This window comes from Carcharhinus amblyrhynchos, unplaced genomic scaffold (assembly GCF_965287045.1).
Source record: "Carcharhinus amblyrhynchos unplaced genomic scaffold, sCarAmb.v2.hapA scaffold_38, whole genome shotgun sequence".
Taxonomy (NCBI): Eukaryota; Metazoa; Chordata; class Chondrichthyes; order Carcharhiniformes; family Carcharhinidae; genus Carcharhinus; species Carcharhinus amblyrhynchos.
The window spans coordinates 1,909,502-1,923,355 of NW_027649779.1; the positions used below are offsets into that span (position 1 = coordinate 1,909,502).

At 42.0% G+C, this 13,854-nt stretch overlaps 6 non-coding genes across 6 annotated transcripts; 3 read left to right on the top strand and 3 right to left on the bottom strand.

The window, feature by feature from the left end:
- Positions 1 to 5,884: 5,884 nt before the first annotated feature.
- On the top strand, positions 5,885 to 5,966 carry trnal-aag (transfer RNA leucine (anticodon AAG)). Its single transcript has one exon. It is a non-coding gene; the product is annotated as a tRNA-Leu (tRNA).
- A 263-nt stretch (positions 5,967 to 6,229) lies between these two features.
- trnaf-gaa (transfer RNA phenylalanine (anticodon GAA)) lies at positions 6,230 to 6,302 on the top strand. Its single transcript has one exon. It is a non-coding gene; the product is annotated as a tRNA-Phe (tRNA).
- Positions 6,303 to 9,430: 3,128 nt separating this feature from the next.
- On the bottom strand, positions 9,431 to 9,505 carry trnan-auu (transfer RNA asparagine (anticodon AUU)). Its single transcript has one exon. It is a non-coding gene; the product is annotated as a tRNA-Asn (tRNA).
- Positions 9,506 to 10,252: 747 nt separating this feature from the next.
- On the bottom strand, positions 10,253 to 10,325 carry trnav-aac (transfer RNA valine (anticodon AAC)). Its single transcript has one exon. It is a non-coding gene; the product is annotated as a tRNA-Val (tRNA).
- A 1,055-nt stretch (positions 10,326 to 11,380) lies between these two features.
- trnat-agu (transfer RNA threonine (anticodon AGU)) lies at positions 11,381 to 11,453 on the top strand. The gene has a single exon. It is a non-coding gene; the product is annotated as a tRNA-Thr (tRNA).
- Positions 11,454 to 12,702: 1,249 nt separating this feature from the next.
- trnae-uuc (transfer RNA glutamic acid (anticodon UUC)) lies at positions 12,703 to 12,774 on the bottom strand. The gene has a single exon. It is a non-coding gene; the product is annotated as a tRNA-Glu (tRNA).
- Between the last annotated feature and the right edge of the window lie 1,080 nt (positions 12,775 to 13,854).

Below are 13,854 nucleotides of genomic sequence, written 5' to 3' on the forward strand. Positions count from 1 at the left end.
TACAGGCACAGAAACACACAAATGCACAACACGTACACATGCACAAAACCACACAGATACGTGCATACACAACGATACAATTTCACACAACATAGATGCATGCAATACTTGCACAAACGAACACACATGCAGAGAAATATGAATGTGCACACAAATGCACTCATGGACAACACATACTTAAACAAAAATACACACTTACACAAGTAGACACAAATACACCCACACAAAAAATCACCCATGCACAAATATATCCACACACAAATAAACATCGGCACACACATACACACACACACACACACACATACACACACACACACACACACGAATATATAGATTCGTGCTTGTACAAACAGGCACTAACACAGCAACATACGCACACAATCAAGTATATACAAACGCACGCACATGTGTACACATAAATCACTCAAGTACATACATTTATGTGAGTAGGTACACAGACCCAAACACAAACACATACATGCATAGGCACAACACAGACAGATCTTCACAGGCATGCAGATCCACATAAATACGCAAACAATAACATATACTCAAATAGCACACATTCACACTGACAGGAATATGGATATCGAGACACACAATGTTATACACGTTAACAAACATATATGGAAATGAAAATAACCAAATAAGCAGACTTTATATGGGTGAACTGACAGCAAAACATTTGCACGCAAACATGTAGACACAAACATTCTCATGCTCATACAGCACATAACACCATAGCACACATTATGAAATATCAAAGTAAAAACTTCAAGACAAAGTTATAGAGAACTATCAACACGTATATGCATACATGTTAACAGGTACACACGCAGACACATGGGGAAACATACGCACACAGAAAGGGAAACAAGCATTGCTAGAAGGACAGAAATTTACACATAGCAACAGGCATAAACACATGTGCACCCGTTAAGAGTGGCATTAATAAATATACATTGACTTAACACAATAATAGAGTCATACATACACAATGACAGAAGAATAAAATAGACACACAAATGCAGACACACAACTGCACAAATCAACACAGGCAAATGAACGCGTATACTAACGTTCTTGTACATATATTAACTCAGAGCCAAAGATTAATGCAGAGCACGAGATGATCATGCACACGCACACAAATGCAAAATCTTAAATACAAATGGTAGGTAAATGATGAAAGTAAAATTTAAACATGAGTTTTAATGGACATATCTACCGACAACTAGCCCAATGTACATTGCACCGAAAACACGTTGAGAAACTGAATTAAGCTAGTGATCTTCTAGCCATTAACACCACAAATATGAAAAGATCAGAAATTACATCCCAGTTCTTAAACAACAGCGTTCACAGTTTACAGATGAGTAACCATCTGTGGAAACAATCATTGATCAGTGAAGGTTCCTCGATATCAGTAATAATATTCTTCAATGAGGGATAGTGCCAAATTGATCAAAAATGAACTGATACTCAAGGAAACATCTTCAGTGCTTTCTGACATGGACTGTCCAAGGAATGTACATAAAGATCAGGTGTGAAAATAATTACGGAGGTCGGTTACTGAGTGTCCTGAATTTCAAAGTAGATATATATTGAAAATTATACAAGAGAATACATTAACAACTTATGACGGAGAACGGGGAAAGAGAAAGTAACAATAAGATTACCTGGATAAATAAAGTAATCTAATTTCCTTTCCTGGTCTCCGTTCCCTAGACCCCACCGACTGGATTGAAGGCAATGAGGATGATAACAGGAACATCTGGACAACCGCTTCCACGTTCATCGTCCTGTTCTTCCTGAGCATTTTCTACAGCACTGCCGTCACTCTGGTGAAGGTGAGATGATTCAATTCACTCACATTTCAAACTGGCAGAATGGATTTGAAAAATCTCTCAATGTTTCACTGATTAAAAACGCCAACATTAATGTCCCGCATCAGAAACATCTGCTTCAATATCGTCTCTTTATTTTACAGATTAAATGATGGGTTGAATACTTTGACTCTGGGCTGATTATGAAGATCTCTTTTTGACTCAAATGCAATATCTGCTCTTGGTTATTCTATTCTCACAGTTTATCATTCTGAATCTGTAGCTGAGGCAATCATAAATGTTATTTCAGTTTCCAGTGTGAGTAAGTGCGAGACTTATTTTTGTTATAATGTAACTGCAGTTAATAGTTTTCATGATGTGGATGTGCCGGCGTTGGACTGGGGTAAACACAGTAAAGAGTCTGAATACACCAGATTTTAGTCCAACCGATTTATTTGATAGTAAACTCACAAGCTTTCGAGGGGACTCCCTTTTCGTCAGGTGAATGGCGAGTTCTGGCCTCGGACAGAGCATATAAAGCACAGACAGTTTAGAGATTACTGATTAGAATGCGAATCTTTATACCTAACCTGCTGTTCAAGTCCTAAAGTGGCCGACAATGTGAGTGGAAGGAGCACTGATCACAGTTTAAAGAGATGTGTATTGTCTCCAGACAGCACAGTGAGTGAGGTTTTGCAAACCCAGGCAAGTCACGGGTGTTACAGATAGTGCGACATGAACCCAAGATCCCTGTTGAGCTATGCTCTGTCCGAGGCCAGAACTCTCCATTCACCTGGCGAAGAGGGAGTCCCCTCGAAAGCTTGTGAGTTTACTATCAAATAAATCGGTTGGACTAAAATCTGGTGTTGTCAGACTTTTTACTGTGTTAATAGATTTCCCATAGTTTAAATTTCATGTATACAAAAGTGACTTTTCTCATTCCTTATTCACATCTGTTAATTCCTCTTTCTATTAAGGTCCGTATTCTCTTTGTGGTGTATGTAACAGTTGTACAAATATTGACGGATTCCCTGTGCATGTGTTCTGTTCTCAATGTGAAGCTCGATCGCTATGTTCACTTTGCTAAATTAAAAAAAAACTCTGTAAAATATTCTCTGAATTTTTAAATCAATTTTAAATTTAAAAAAACTGTCTCTGGCTTGGCTTAATTCCGTGCTCCAAAACCCATCCACTCAGCTCCAGTTTCCCAACTATAGGGTTGCCCCCTTTCCCAGACAGGCATGTTCCCGCAGTCATGTGTGGGATGTGGTTTAACACAAAACCCTTTAGTGAAAGAGCCACTGCGCCACCCAGTGACCCATCTGTGTAAAACCACCTTCATCTCTGCCTTTTTGGGATAACATCCAGAGACAGAATGAGTGAAGTAGGAGGAGACCTCGGTGATCTCATTCATAAACTGGTCTGTCACTGACGAGTTTCAGGTAATTCTAAACAGCAAAGGCTCTGCTTCATCAGAGGCCGATGCAGGATATTGTAGGCAGAAGATAGTGTTTATAAGGCACAGTGTAAAGGAAACTATCAGTGTTGCTGCAACGTGGGCTGACAGAGTGAATCTCTCTATATGTCCTCCGATTAAATAATACAAGGCAAGCAAACTACAAGCTAAATAGAGGGCACATACAAAACAGAGATGCAAAATATGAGGCGAAACCAAGAGGCTTCACAAGTGCACATCATTGATTCCAAAATTCCAAATTATTACTAAATGTTGTGGGATAATTTGTGATGACCAATACTGTATTTTACTACAGAAAATATAAAACTCACGAGGCAGATATCTCTGTATAAGGATGTAACACTTGTTGAAAACAAAACAAAACGCACAAATGTTCGGCGATCACCAAAAGAGTTAAATCGTCCTGGAATAGAGCAGCAGAACCTTTCCAATGAATCTAACATGTTATTCGTGTAACATGAATAACAAATCAATTATCGATTTTCTTACCGATCATTCCCGTCTCATATTAGTTTAAAATCAATTACACTCAGTAAACATACAACAATAATAAGTGTTAACAGGTTTCTCTGCCAATCACATTTTTCTTCACTGCATAATGGTATCACATTCGTCCATTTAATTTGGATGCTGATTCCATCTTGGCTGAACTCACTTCCCTGTTGCTGTGTAACTAAGGACACTCATCGAGAGGTCAAAGTGAACATTCCCACCGGCTCATTGCTAAAACAGAATAGGCGCATGATCCTGAGTCCAAGCAAGTATCTTCTTCATAGAATCATAGAACGCTACAGTGCAGAAAGAGACCCTTCAAGTCTGCACCGAATGTAATCCCACCCAGGTCCGACCCCCATATCTCTACATTCTATACCCATTAATCTCTCTAACCTGTGCATCCCTGGATACTAAGGGACAATTTAGCATGGCCAATCGACCTGACCCGCACATCTGTGGGAAGAAACTGGAGTACCTGGAGGAAAACCAAACAGACACGAGGAGAATGTGCAAACTCCACACAGGCAGTGACCGGAGCTGAGAATCGGACCCAGGACTCTGGAGCTGTGAAACAGCAGTGCTAAACATTGTGCTACCGTGTCGCCATTTTTTATGTCTAAACATTGAATGTCCCCATTCATAAAGTTGCAAAATGTGGTCCCTCGCCAGAAACTTTCAAATATTAATTTTACTAATTACTAAGGTTCCCAGGCCATAGTCCCTCCTCATCTCAGTTTTAAATCTACCGACCCTCAAACTATCCATATGACCTCTTGTCTTAGATTGCCCAATAAGAAGATTCTTTGGGTCTATCTTCATTTATCAATCCATTTAGAATTGTACATACCTCGATCAGATTCCTCCCTCACTTCTAAACTCCAGCAGCTTATGAGACCATTTCACCTCACTATCAATTCCATGACCCAGCTCAATCCGTGTTGTCATTGGCTGAAAGGGGCAATCATGTTCCATCCAACTGGACATTTTGAAAATGGAAAGTGTCAGAAGTGAAAAAAAAAGATCTAAATGAAAATAAGAATCAAAGGGATTTGTGTTAAGTCAGTTTGGAAACTACTATTCACTGGTTTCCCTGGTAGTTCAATGGTTTGTGTTCAGCACTTCCCCACTGATGCGTGGTTTCAATTCGCGCTGAGGAAGATTATTTGATCTCAGAAACCATTAATAATAATCTGATTTCCTCTCCGATCGAAAGCAGATCTATTGGAATCAGCCGAGTGAGATTTGCAAGATTCCATCAGAGCTGGAAATTTCACATGTAGAACAGTTCAAAAACAAACACAGAAAGGGAAGGGCAGTGATAGACTGCAAAGTACTAAGGATTGAGATGTTTTTGCAAGGTAAAATCTGTCAGATTTCACCGTTTATATTCACACTGAATAAATAAACTTTTCCCTCATTCTGCATTGAAAAGCGTTTGGAAATATTTCTGTTCAGTTTCGAACTGTCAGAAGCAGAAGTGATAATTATACTGAAGTGTTCATGAAATGTTTTCATTGGATGAACACATCATGGTTGAATCAGAAGCTGCCATTTTGCGGGAGAAATCTGTTTGTGATGAAAGTGGTCTGGTGTAAAAATTAAAGTAACAAAAGCAGCGTGGATAAAGTAAATTCTAAAACACGCTGTAAGCTGCTGGTCTGGTGGTTAGAGTTTGACTCTTTCCCTGCTGTTCGGATTACTGGTCTGAAATAGAAAATTTATTGCTCCCATCGAAACCCTGAAAACACATGCGAGTTGTTCCCTGGATGAACATATAAAGCATAATTTCGCCTCGTGTCCTGCAGTGCAGACTCAGAGCAAATCCAACAGGAGGTTCTCTTGTCATTTCTGGCAGGAAATTGGGAAGAGACAGTTTAAATGATGCCGGCCCTTCACTGCATGTTACTGCGTGCAGCTCATTGTGTTTCTGAGGTGAGATGATTTCTGTTTGTTGCTAAGTTCAGACATACCTGAATCAGTGAAGGAGCAGGCTCAATCCTCCTGATGGTCTTTCCCAGCTCCATTGCTTTTAATGAATTTCAGTAACATTATCATCAAATAACATTATTGTGATAGCTTTTTGCGTGGTAGCGTGGCCGAGCGGTCTAAGGCGCTGGATTAAGGCTCCAGTCTCTTCGGAGGCGTGGGTTCGACTCCCACCGCTGCCAAAATGGATTTGAGTTTTGGTCTCACAGCTCAGATTGAATGCAGGAATGTGTACGGTGTCATTTTCGTCAAGAACAACGAACAGAAACATTACCAACTTAACAAGTTGTTGGGGTGAAGCAGTGAGTGCAAGTGGTCCCTTTCGAGAGCACACACACACAGTGAATTTCTGACTGCCGAGTTAAACACTCTGATGAAGGAGCAGAGCTCCAAATCAGTGCTCCCTTAGATATTCTGGAGACGGAAGCTTCTAACCTACCAACTGGCCGAAATAGCTCAGTTGGGAGAGCGTTAGACTGAAGATCTAAAAGTCCCTGGTTCAATCCCGAGATTCGGCAGGACCCTCTCGCTGGTTTTCTGTGCTATCTGCAAATGGAATTCGCACTGTCTTCAAACATCAATTCACACAAACTACAACAGACCGAATACGCATCGCAATTCCACCCTACCAGGTGTTGTTCTATTTCCTGCTTGTTGGATTTCACTTTTTAAAAACGTCCTCTATTTCTAAACATTCCCAATGTTAATGAAAGGTGATGGAGGTGAAGGTTTATCTTTGTTTCCTTATGCATACATGCCATGTAACGTCCTGAGTTTCCAACTTCATCACATTTCAGTGCAGATGTCAGGTCCGCATTTACATGGCAGTGAAAATACATTTAATTGACATGCTGTTTCATCCAAAACAATGTATATTTGCATTACCTCTTTCGATTCCTCCAGAAGGAGGCCATTCGGCCCATCGTGTCCGCACCCACAACAATCCCACCCACGCCCTATTCCCCGTAAACCCACATATTTACCCTTCTAATCCCTCTGACACTAGGATCAATTTAGCATGGCCAATCAAACTAACCCATGCACCTTTGAAACCTGAACACCCGGAGGAAACCCACGGAGGGACGGGGAGAACGTGCAAACTCCGCACAGACGGTGACCCGAGGACCTGAGTCCCTGGCGCTGTGAGGCATCAGTGCTAATCACTGTGCTACCGTGCTGCCCTTTCTACTGCATTCAATGTCACTGCAGTTCACTCCATTCAAAGTTTTAGCATCAATCTGTGATAAACCATCCTGTGGTGATTCTGCTGAATAACATTAAATTATCACCGTTAATGGGCCATCCAACGTTGGACGCCATTGATTTTAAACTTTGCTGCTTTTCTGGGTGATCTCCAGCTCTCCATTCCTTCCGCAATGTCACCGCTCAAACTGAGTCTTTCTCCTTCCCACATTGTTAAACTCACACTTACTGGTTTCTGAGTGAAAACTGCCTCCACTTCACTGGAGGTGGGAAAGTTTACTATTTCATTTAAGGAAATGTTTTCTTATCATTGAATCAGAGATTTGAACCCAGATCTGCGAGATATTTGTGTCGGCAGAAACAACAAACTTTCCCCTATTAACAGCCAGATTTTAACCCGTATCAGCATTTTGTGTCATCAGCCCTTTCTAGCCTATCGCTCTCTTCTTTTCTTTTTGGTTCTTCACATGTGACTTTTCCAATTCAGACGCAAACAAGGAAATCTCCTTAATATTGATTCTGACAGTTGCAGACCGGGAAGTAACGCAGCAATAAATCTACATTCCTTGGCTGGGAATCGAACCCGGGCTGGGGTGGCGAGAGCGCTGAATCCTAACCACTAAACCACCAGGGAAGCAGGCATAAACGCTTTAAAATGTTCATTTATCCACGAATCACCTGCTTTTTATTGTATTTCGGAATTCTTATTCACCAAATGCAAATTTCTTGCACATTGTCACGTTTATTTCACGCGCAAGTGACTGTTTCAGCCAATGAAAGCAGTGTTAGCTGGAACAGGAAATAGACAGTGAGGTGAAATAGTCCCACAAACTGCTCATGTGACACTTTCAATTTCCAAAACCCACCAACCTCATCACTGTGGCTCCTGTGAAACTTGAAAGGTAACACATGGCAGGAATTCATCACGGGGGGAAACGGGCACAAGTCACTAAGTCATAAGTCTTTGCAGATGGCACAAAGATGGTAGGATTGGCGGATAGCGAGGAGGATTATCAGGTGACACAGCAGGATATAGATAGGCTGGTATACTGGGCAGATAGATGGCAGATGGAATTTAATCCTGATAAATGCGAGGTGATGCATTTTGGAAGGAACAATGCAGGGATAAAGGGTAGACCAATTAAGAGTATAGAAATGCAGACGGACCTGGGACTGCAGGTGCACAAGTCTCTGAAGGTGGCAACACAGGTGGAGAAAGTGGCGAAGAAAGCTTACAGAATGCTAGCCTTTATAGGAAGGGGTATAGAGTATAAGAGCTGGCGTCTAATGCTACAGTTGTACAGAATGTTGGTTAGACCGCATTTGGAGAACTGCGTCCAGTTCTGGTCACCTTACTACCGGAAGGACGTGGAGACCCTGGAGAGAATGTAGAGGATGTTTACCAGGATGCTGCCTGGTTTGGAAGGACTGGGTTATGAGGAAAGATTGGGTAAACTGGGGCTGTTTTCCTTAGAAAGACGGAGATTAAGGGGGGACCTGATAGAGGTGTATAAAATAATGAAGGGTATAGATAGAATAAACAGTGGCCGGCTTTTTCCTCGATTGGAGACAAATATCACGAGGGGTCGCGAGCTAAGGGTGAGGGGGGAGAAGTGCAATTTGGATAGTACAGGGAGGTTTTTCACACAGAGGGTCGTGGGGATATGGAATGCACTACCAAGTAAGGTGGTGGAGGCAGGCACGCTGGACTTGTTTAAGGCTTACTTAGATAGGCACATGAGTGAAACAGGGATGGAGGGTTATAGGGGACGGTTTTAAATGAGGGTCAGAGCCTCGGGACATTACTGGAAATCTAATGCTACATGTGTTGATGTTTTGTCTCTTTTACTCCGCAGGTGTATTGGTCCACCTTGTTTTCTTACGAGGGGCATGCATACGGTGGGTCGTGTGTGGGCTGCTCTTGGATGTTTCGAGAGTGGCCTAGTACTTCGCGTCGAAGTGTGTGCTTAAAACTGGGCCAGCAGATGGGCACCACAACAGCTCAGTGACTATCACTGTTCGCTGTGCGGATACATGGATTTGGGCCAGTGTCTGTGGGAGTTTGCGCATTCTCCCTGTGGTTGCGTGGGTTTCTTCCGGGTGCTCCAGTTTCCTCCCACACCCCAAAGATGTGCTCTTAGGCTGATTGGTGTAACAAATTGCCCCTAAATAATTCTCCCCTGAATCTGGTTTCCAATGGGGGTACCATACGCATAGACACGGGTCAAGGGAGGTGTAGGAAAAATGTTTTGTTAAGGTGGCGGCGCGGGCTCTATCACATGTGATGTGATAGAAATCAATCGTCATTAAATAATGTTGGTAACACCAGATAACAGTACAGCCGGGAACAATTGACAGGTATGCTTTATGGGCACCCACGGACCCATTGCCAAGAGGCAACTGTTTACTGTGAATGTTGATGGTAAGAAAAATAGTAAAATTCCGTCCCTGGGTGGTCTTGAACCACCAACCTTTACGGTTAATAGCCGAACGTGCTGACCAATTGCACCACAGAGACTAAGACAGTAAATCTTAAGTATATTCTAAAGTAGTGTGTCAATGACCACAATTCTATTTCTGAAATCCTATTCCAGAACTGCAGCATGACCGCACTGTTTACAATTCTATACAAGTCTCTTTAGTTCCGTTGATCCCGCAGCACTGCTGTAGTGTGTTGGTTATTCCCTTTCTACTATGAACGGGCAGGTAAAATAAATCCACGTCTCTTACCACAGGGAGGAATTCAACGGGAGGGAAGGGAACTGATCACCATTTTTATTATGGGATTGAAACATTCAGGCACATAAATCCGGTCCGTTACAGGAAAGTCCAGTAGATCCGCACTGAGTCTCCATTCCCTCATCTGTCTGAACGGTTTTTCCTGTTTCTTAGTGATGAAAAACGATATATGAGAAAAATACTTCTGTGAAATGTGCGCCATTTCCTCTAGTTCACTTACAGTATCACTTGTATCTGTCTGTTTGAGCACACACTACTATCAGATATTTCAGATGGTGATTAACCATATTAGTCTGCTCCAATAAACCCATTAAATTCTGTTGTAGACTGAATAAGATGCGGATAAATGCTCGGTGTCAAAATCGAACTTCCCTGTCTTTTCGTCAAAATAGCGTGTTTATATTTATGTATTTGAGGGAGATATCAGATCAACGATAACGTGTTTAACATCGAACTTCGGTTCATATTGAACAACAAACTAAGATCAAACAATTTTCTCTTCCACCACACGAGAAAGTTTAATGACTGTTTCTACCCGGTTTCGAACCGGGGACCTTTCGCGTGTTAGGTGAATGTGATAACCACTACACTACAGAAACAGCTGAAAGCACACTATAGCGAATCTGCCTGTCTGCAATGTTCAGCTGCGCTGTGTTGCTGCAGGTTCCGATAGTCAGACTGAGAGCCCATGTCACTGAATTCAGGAAGATAACCGTTACTTTCAAGCTGATTGTACAACTTATCCCTAACACCAAAACTTAAAAGAGTTCATCTGGCCAATATCTAAGGGAGCAATGATTTCTGCCCATTCATTAATGCATCATTTTCAACTTTCTTCGAATAATCTCAATCAATTGTACTCAGTGATAAAAGCAAATTACTGCGGATGGGAAAAAAGGAAATGCTCCAAAATCTCCCAATGTCTGACAGCACCTGTAAGGAGTGAAAAGGGCGGACGTTTCGAGTCCAGATGACACTTTATCAAACGGAGTTACTCCGATCGAGAAGACAGACAGGAACACAGGCTGAATGGCTGTTTGTTGATATAAGCTACAGAATTGCCAACATTGAGACTGCAATCCCTGCCCAGAGGATGGGTTGGAACTTTATAACTGAGGTTCAAATCCAGTCATTTTCACCTCCCGTCATTTCTCACCGTGACTTATTTTTGTTGGAAATTATTGGAAATAAAGCAATGGGCACAGAGATGGTCAATTCATTACAAATCTCTCACATCAGCATCACTGAAGGTCCAGTGATCAGGATCGGCGCTGTGACGCGGTTTCGATTCCCAGTCACGGAGTGAATCATTTTTGTTCAATTCTTCATTTAATGAAAACACGCCCCACAGCGTCTGTGAAGGGAACAACATCTAAATCTTCCAGCTGGATGAACTGGGATCGGAGCTGGAGAAGACAGCGATGTAACACTAACGATAAACTCTGAAGAACATACATGTCAGATACACAACATACATGTCAAATACACACACAGCACACGTGTCAAATCATGTCACTTTCAAGTTGCGTCTTTTAACTTTCTGCTCTCCACCTCAGACATTTCCACATTCATCAAAAATCCCCCACTTCAAACCCCATCCTGCTCCTCAATCCGCTGATAATGCTATTCGTACCGCAAGGTGGCGATAGCGTTTGGCTCTATAGCTCAGTGGTTAGAGTACTGGTCTAGTAAACCAGCGGTCGCGAGTTCAATTCTCGCTGGAGCCTCCACACAAAATTTAGCTACAATAAACCGTAGGAAAAAGGCAGGTAGAGTGGGAGGTGGAACAGAGTGCTCTTCTGAGTGTAGGGGCAGATCGGGTGCAACTTTGGAAAGTAAACCGATTTTCTTCTTCGTGAAAAAATATAGCATGACCAGAACATATTTAAGGAGCTGAAAAATATAAATGTTGATATTAAGAACAGAATAGATGTATTTACACAAGGAATACACATGTAGGTGCAGCAGTTAATTGGAAGGGAAATTACATTTTGTTCTTACTGGCGGCAGACTGGAGTTTAAAAATAACGAGGTGTTTCTCCTGTTACACAGGGTTTTGTTGAAGTCAGGTTGAATATTCTGCGCAGATGTGACAGTCACATTTAAAAATGTTTATGCTTTGCATTAGAAACGGTAAGGAGAAGGTTCACCAGATTGCTCACTGGGGTCAGTGAGTTGTCCTATGATGAAATTGTCTGTAGTTTAGAAGAATATGAGGTGATCTCTTTGAACCTACACAGTTCTGATTCGGTTTGATGGAAGAAGGCTGAGAGATTTTCTTTTTTCTGCTATTCGGGAATCTGACCCAATGCGGCACAGTATCATTTAGGGCTAAGATAAGCAGAAATTGCTTCACTCAAAGGGTGAGAATCTTTGGCTTGATGTATGTCCCATCATCAAGCACATATAAAGTTGGGATAAACAGGTTTCTGATTTCTTGGAGAATTCAGGGATATGGGGAGTTGCTGGAAAAACTAAGTAATATCCAAAGATCAGCCATGATGGTATTGAATGGTGGAAATCTCGATGGACCGAGTGGTCTGCTCCTCCTCCTATGATTCCTGTTAGAATAAAAACAGAAAGGACAGGAAGTTCTCAGCAGGGTTTGCAATAAAGGTGGAGAAAGACAGAAAGTTAAGTTTTCGAGTTCAAACCAGTAACTGAGTGTGAATTACAACAGCTAGCACAGCATCGAGACTGCAAACACTTCCAGTATCGCTTGTACCTGTCTTTTTGAGCACACACTACAATCAGATATTTCAGATGGTGATTAACCATATTAGTCTGCACCTAGAAACCCATTAAATTCTGTTGGGGACTGAACGAAATGCAAATAAATGCTTGGTGTCAAAATGTTCTTTAAATGTGACATTTCCAAATCAGATACGAAAGAGGAAATCTCTCTGATACTGATTCCGACAGAACTGGTGCAGACCCGGAAGTAACGCAGGATTGTGATACAGCAATAAATCTACATTCCCTGAGCGGGAATCGAACCCGGGCCGCGGTGGTGAAAGCGCCGAATCCTAACCACTAGACCACCAGGGAAGCTGGCTGACTTTAAAATATTAATGTCACCTGCATTTTGTTTTATTTCCACGCGGAGGCACAATCTCAGGATAAGGAGCTGATGATTTAGGACTGAGATGAGGAGAAATTGCTTCACTCAAAGGCTGGTGAATCTTGGAAATTCTTTACCCCAGAGGATTGTGATGCTCCATCATTGAACACACTTCAGTTTGGGTTAGACAGATTTATGATCATTGCAGGAATGAAAGGAAGCAGGAATTGGAACAAATGCTCAGCAACAAGTTCATTTTTCAATTTTTTTTATGTTTAAAGGTATAATGGAAGCATTTTTATATATATGATATATATATGTAATGGTGTACAGATATGTATATATGTATATATAATGTTATATGTAATATGTTTGAAGTCAATCGTCATTAAATAATGTTGGTAATACCAGATAACAGTACAGCCGGGAACAATTGACAGCTATTTTTTATTGGCACCCACTCCTATTCCTATTTCTGTTTTACTCCTCACTGCCCCCAGCTAGAAAGTACTGGGATCTGAGCTTGAAATGCTGGAACTGATCCTGGAGGAATGAGTGGGGTCTAATAGACACCCAGAGGGTCACTTGTGTGTGAATCATAGAATGGGGACAGCACAGGAGGCCATTCAGCCCGTCAATCCAGGATGGAGAGCCTGCAAGAGCAGTTTGACTATTCCCAGTCCCCCCACCCTCTCCCCGTAACCCTGTCAATATTTTCCCCTCAGCTTCCCATTCAATCTCCTCCTGATGCAATCTCCTTCCCCCTCTGGCTCAGACAGAACATTCCAGATCCCAGTGCGTTAAAAACATTTCCCCATCATACAATCCCAGATTCACACAGTGCAGGAGAGACCCTCAGTTGTTGTCCGGAGCATTGAACCTGGTGGCTGTGGCTGTGGTGAGTGACTGATTTAAAGTAAAAAATCGCTTTTTTTCTGTACTTCCGGTTCTCGGGGCTTGTTAGAGAGTAGTTTACTTTCGTACCGGAAGTTAGGCCAGGGGATAGTCGTTAAGGGGGAGCGGGGGGTATGAAAAAAAAGGGGTAGCAGCATAGAGCGGGCAGCGTC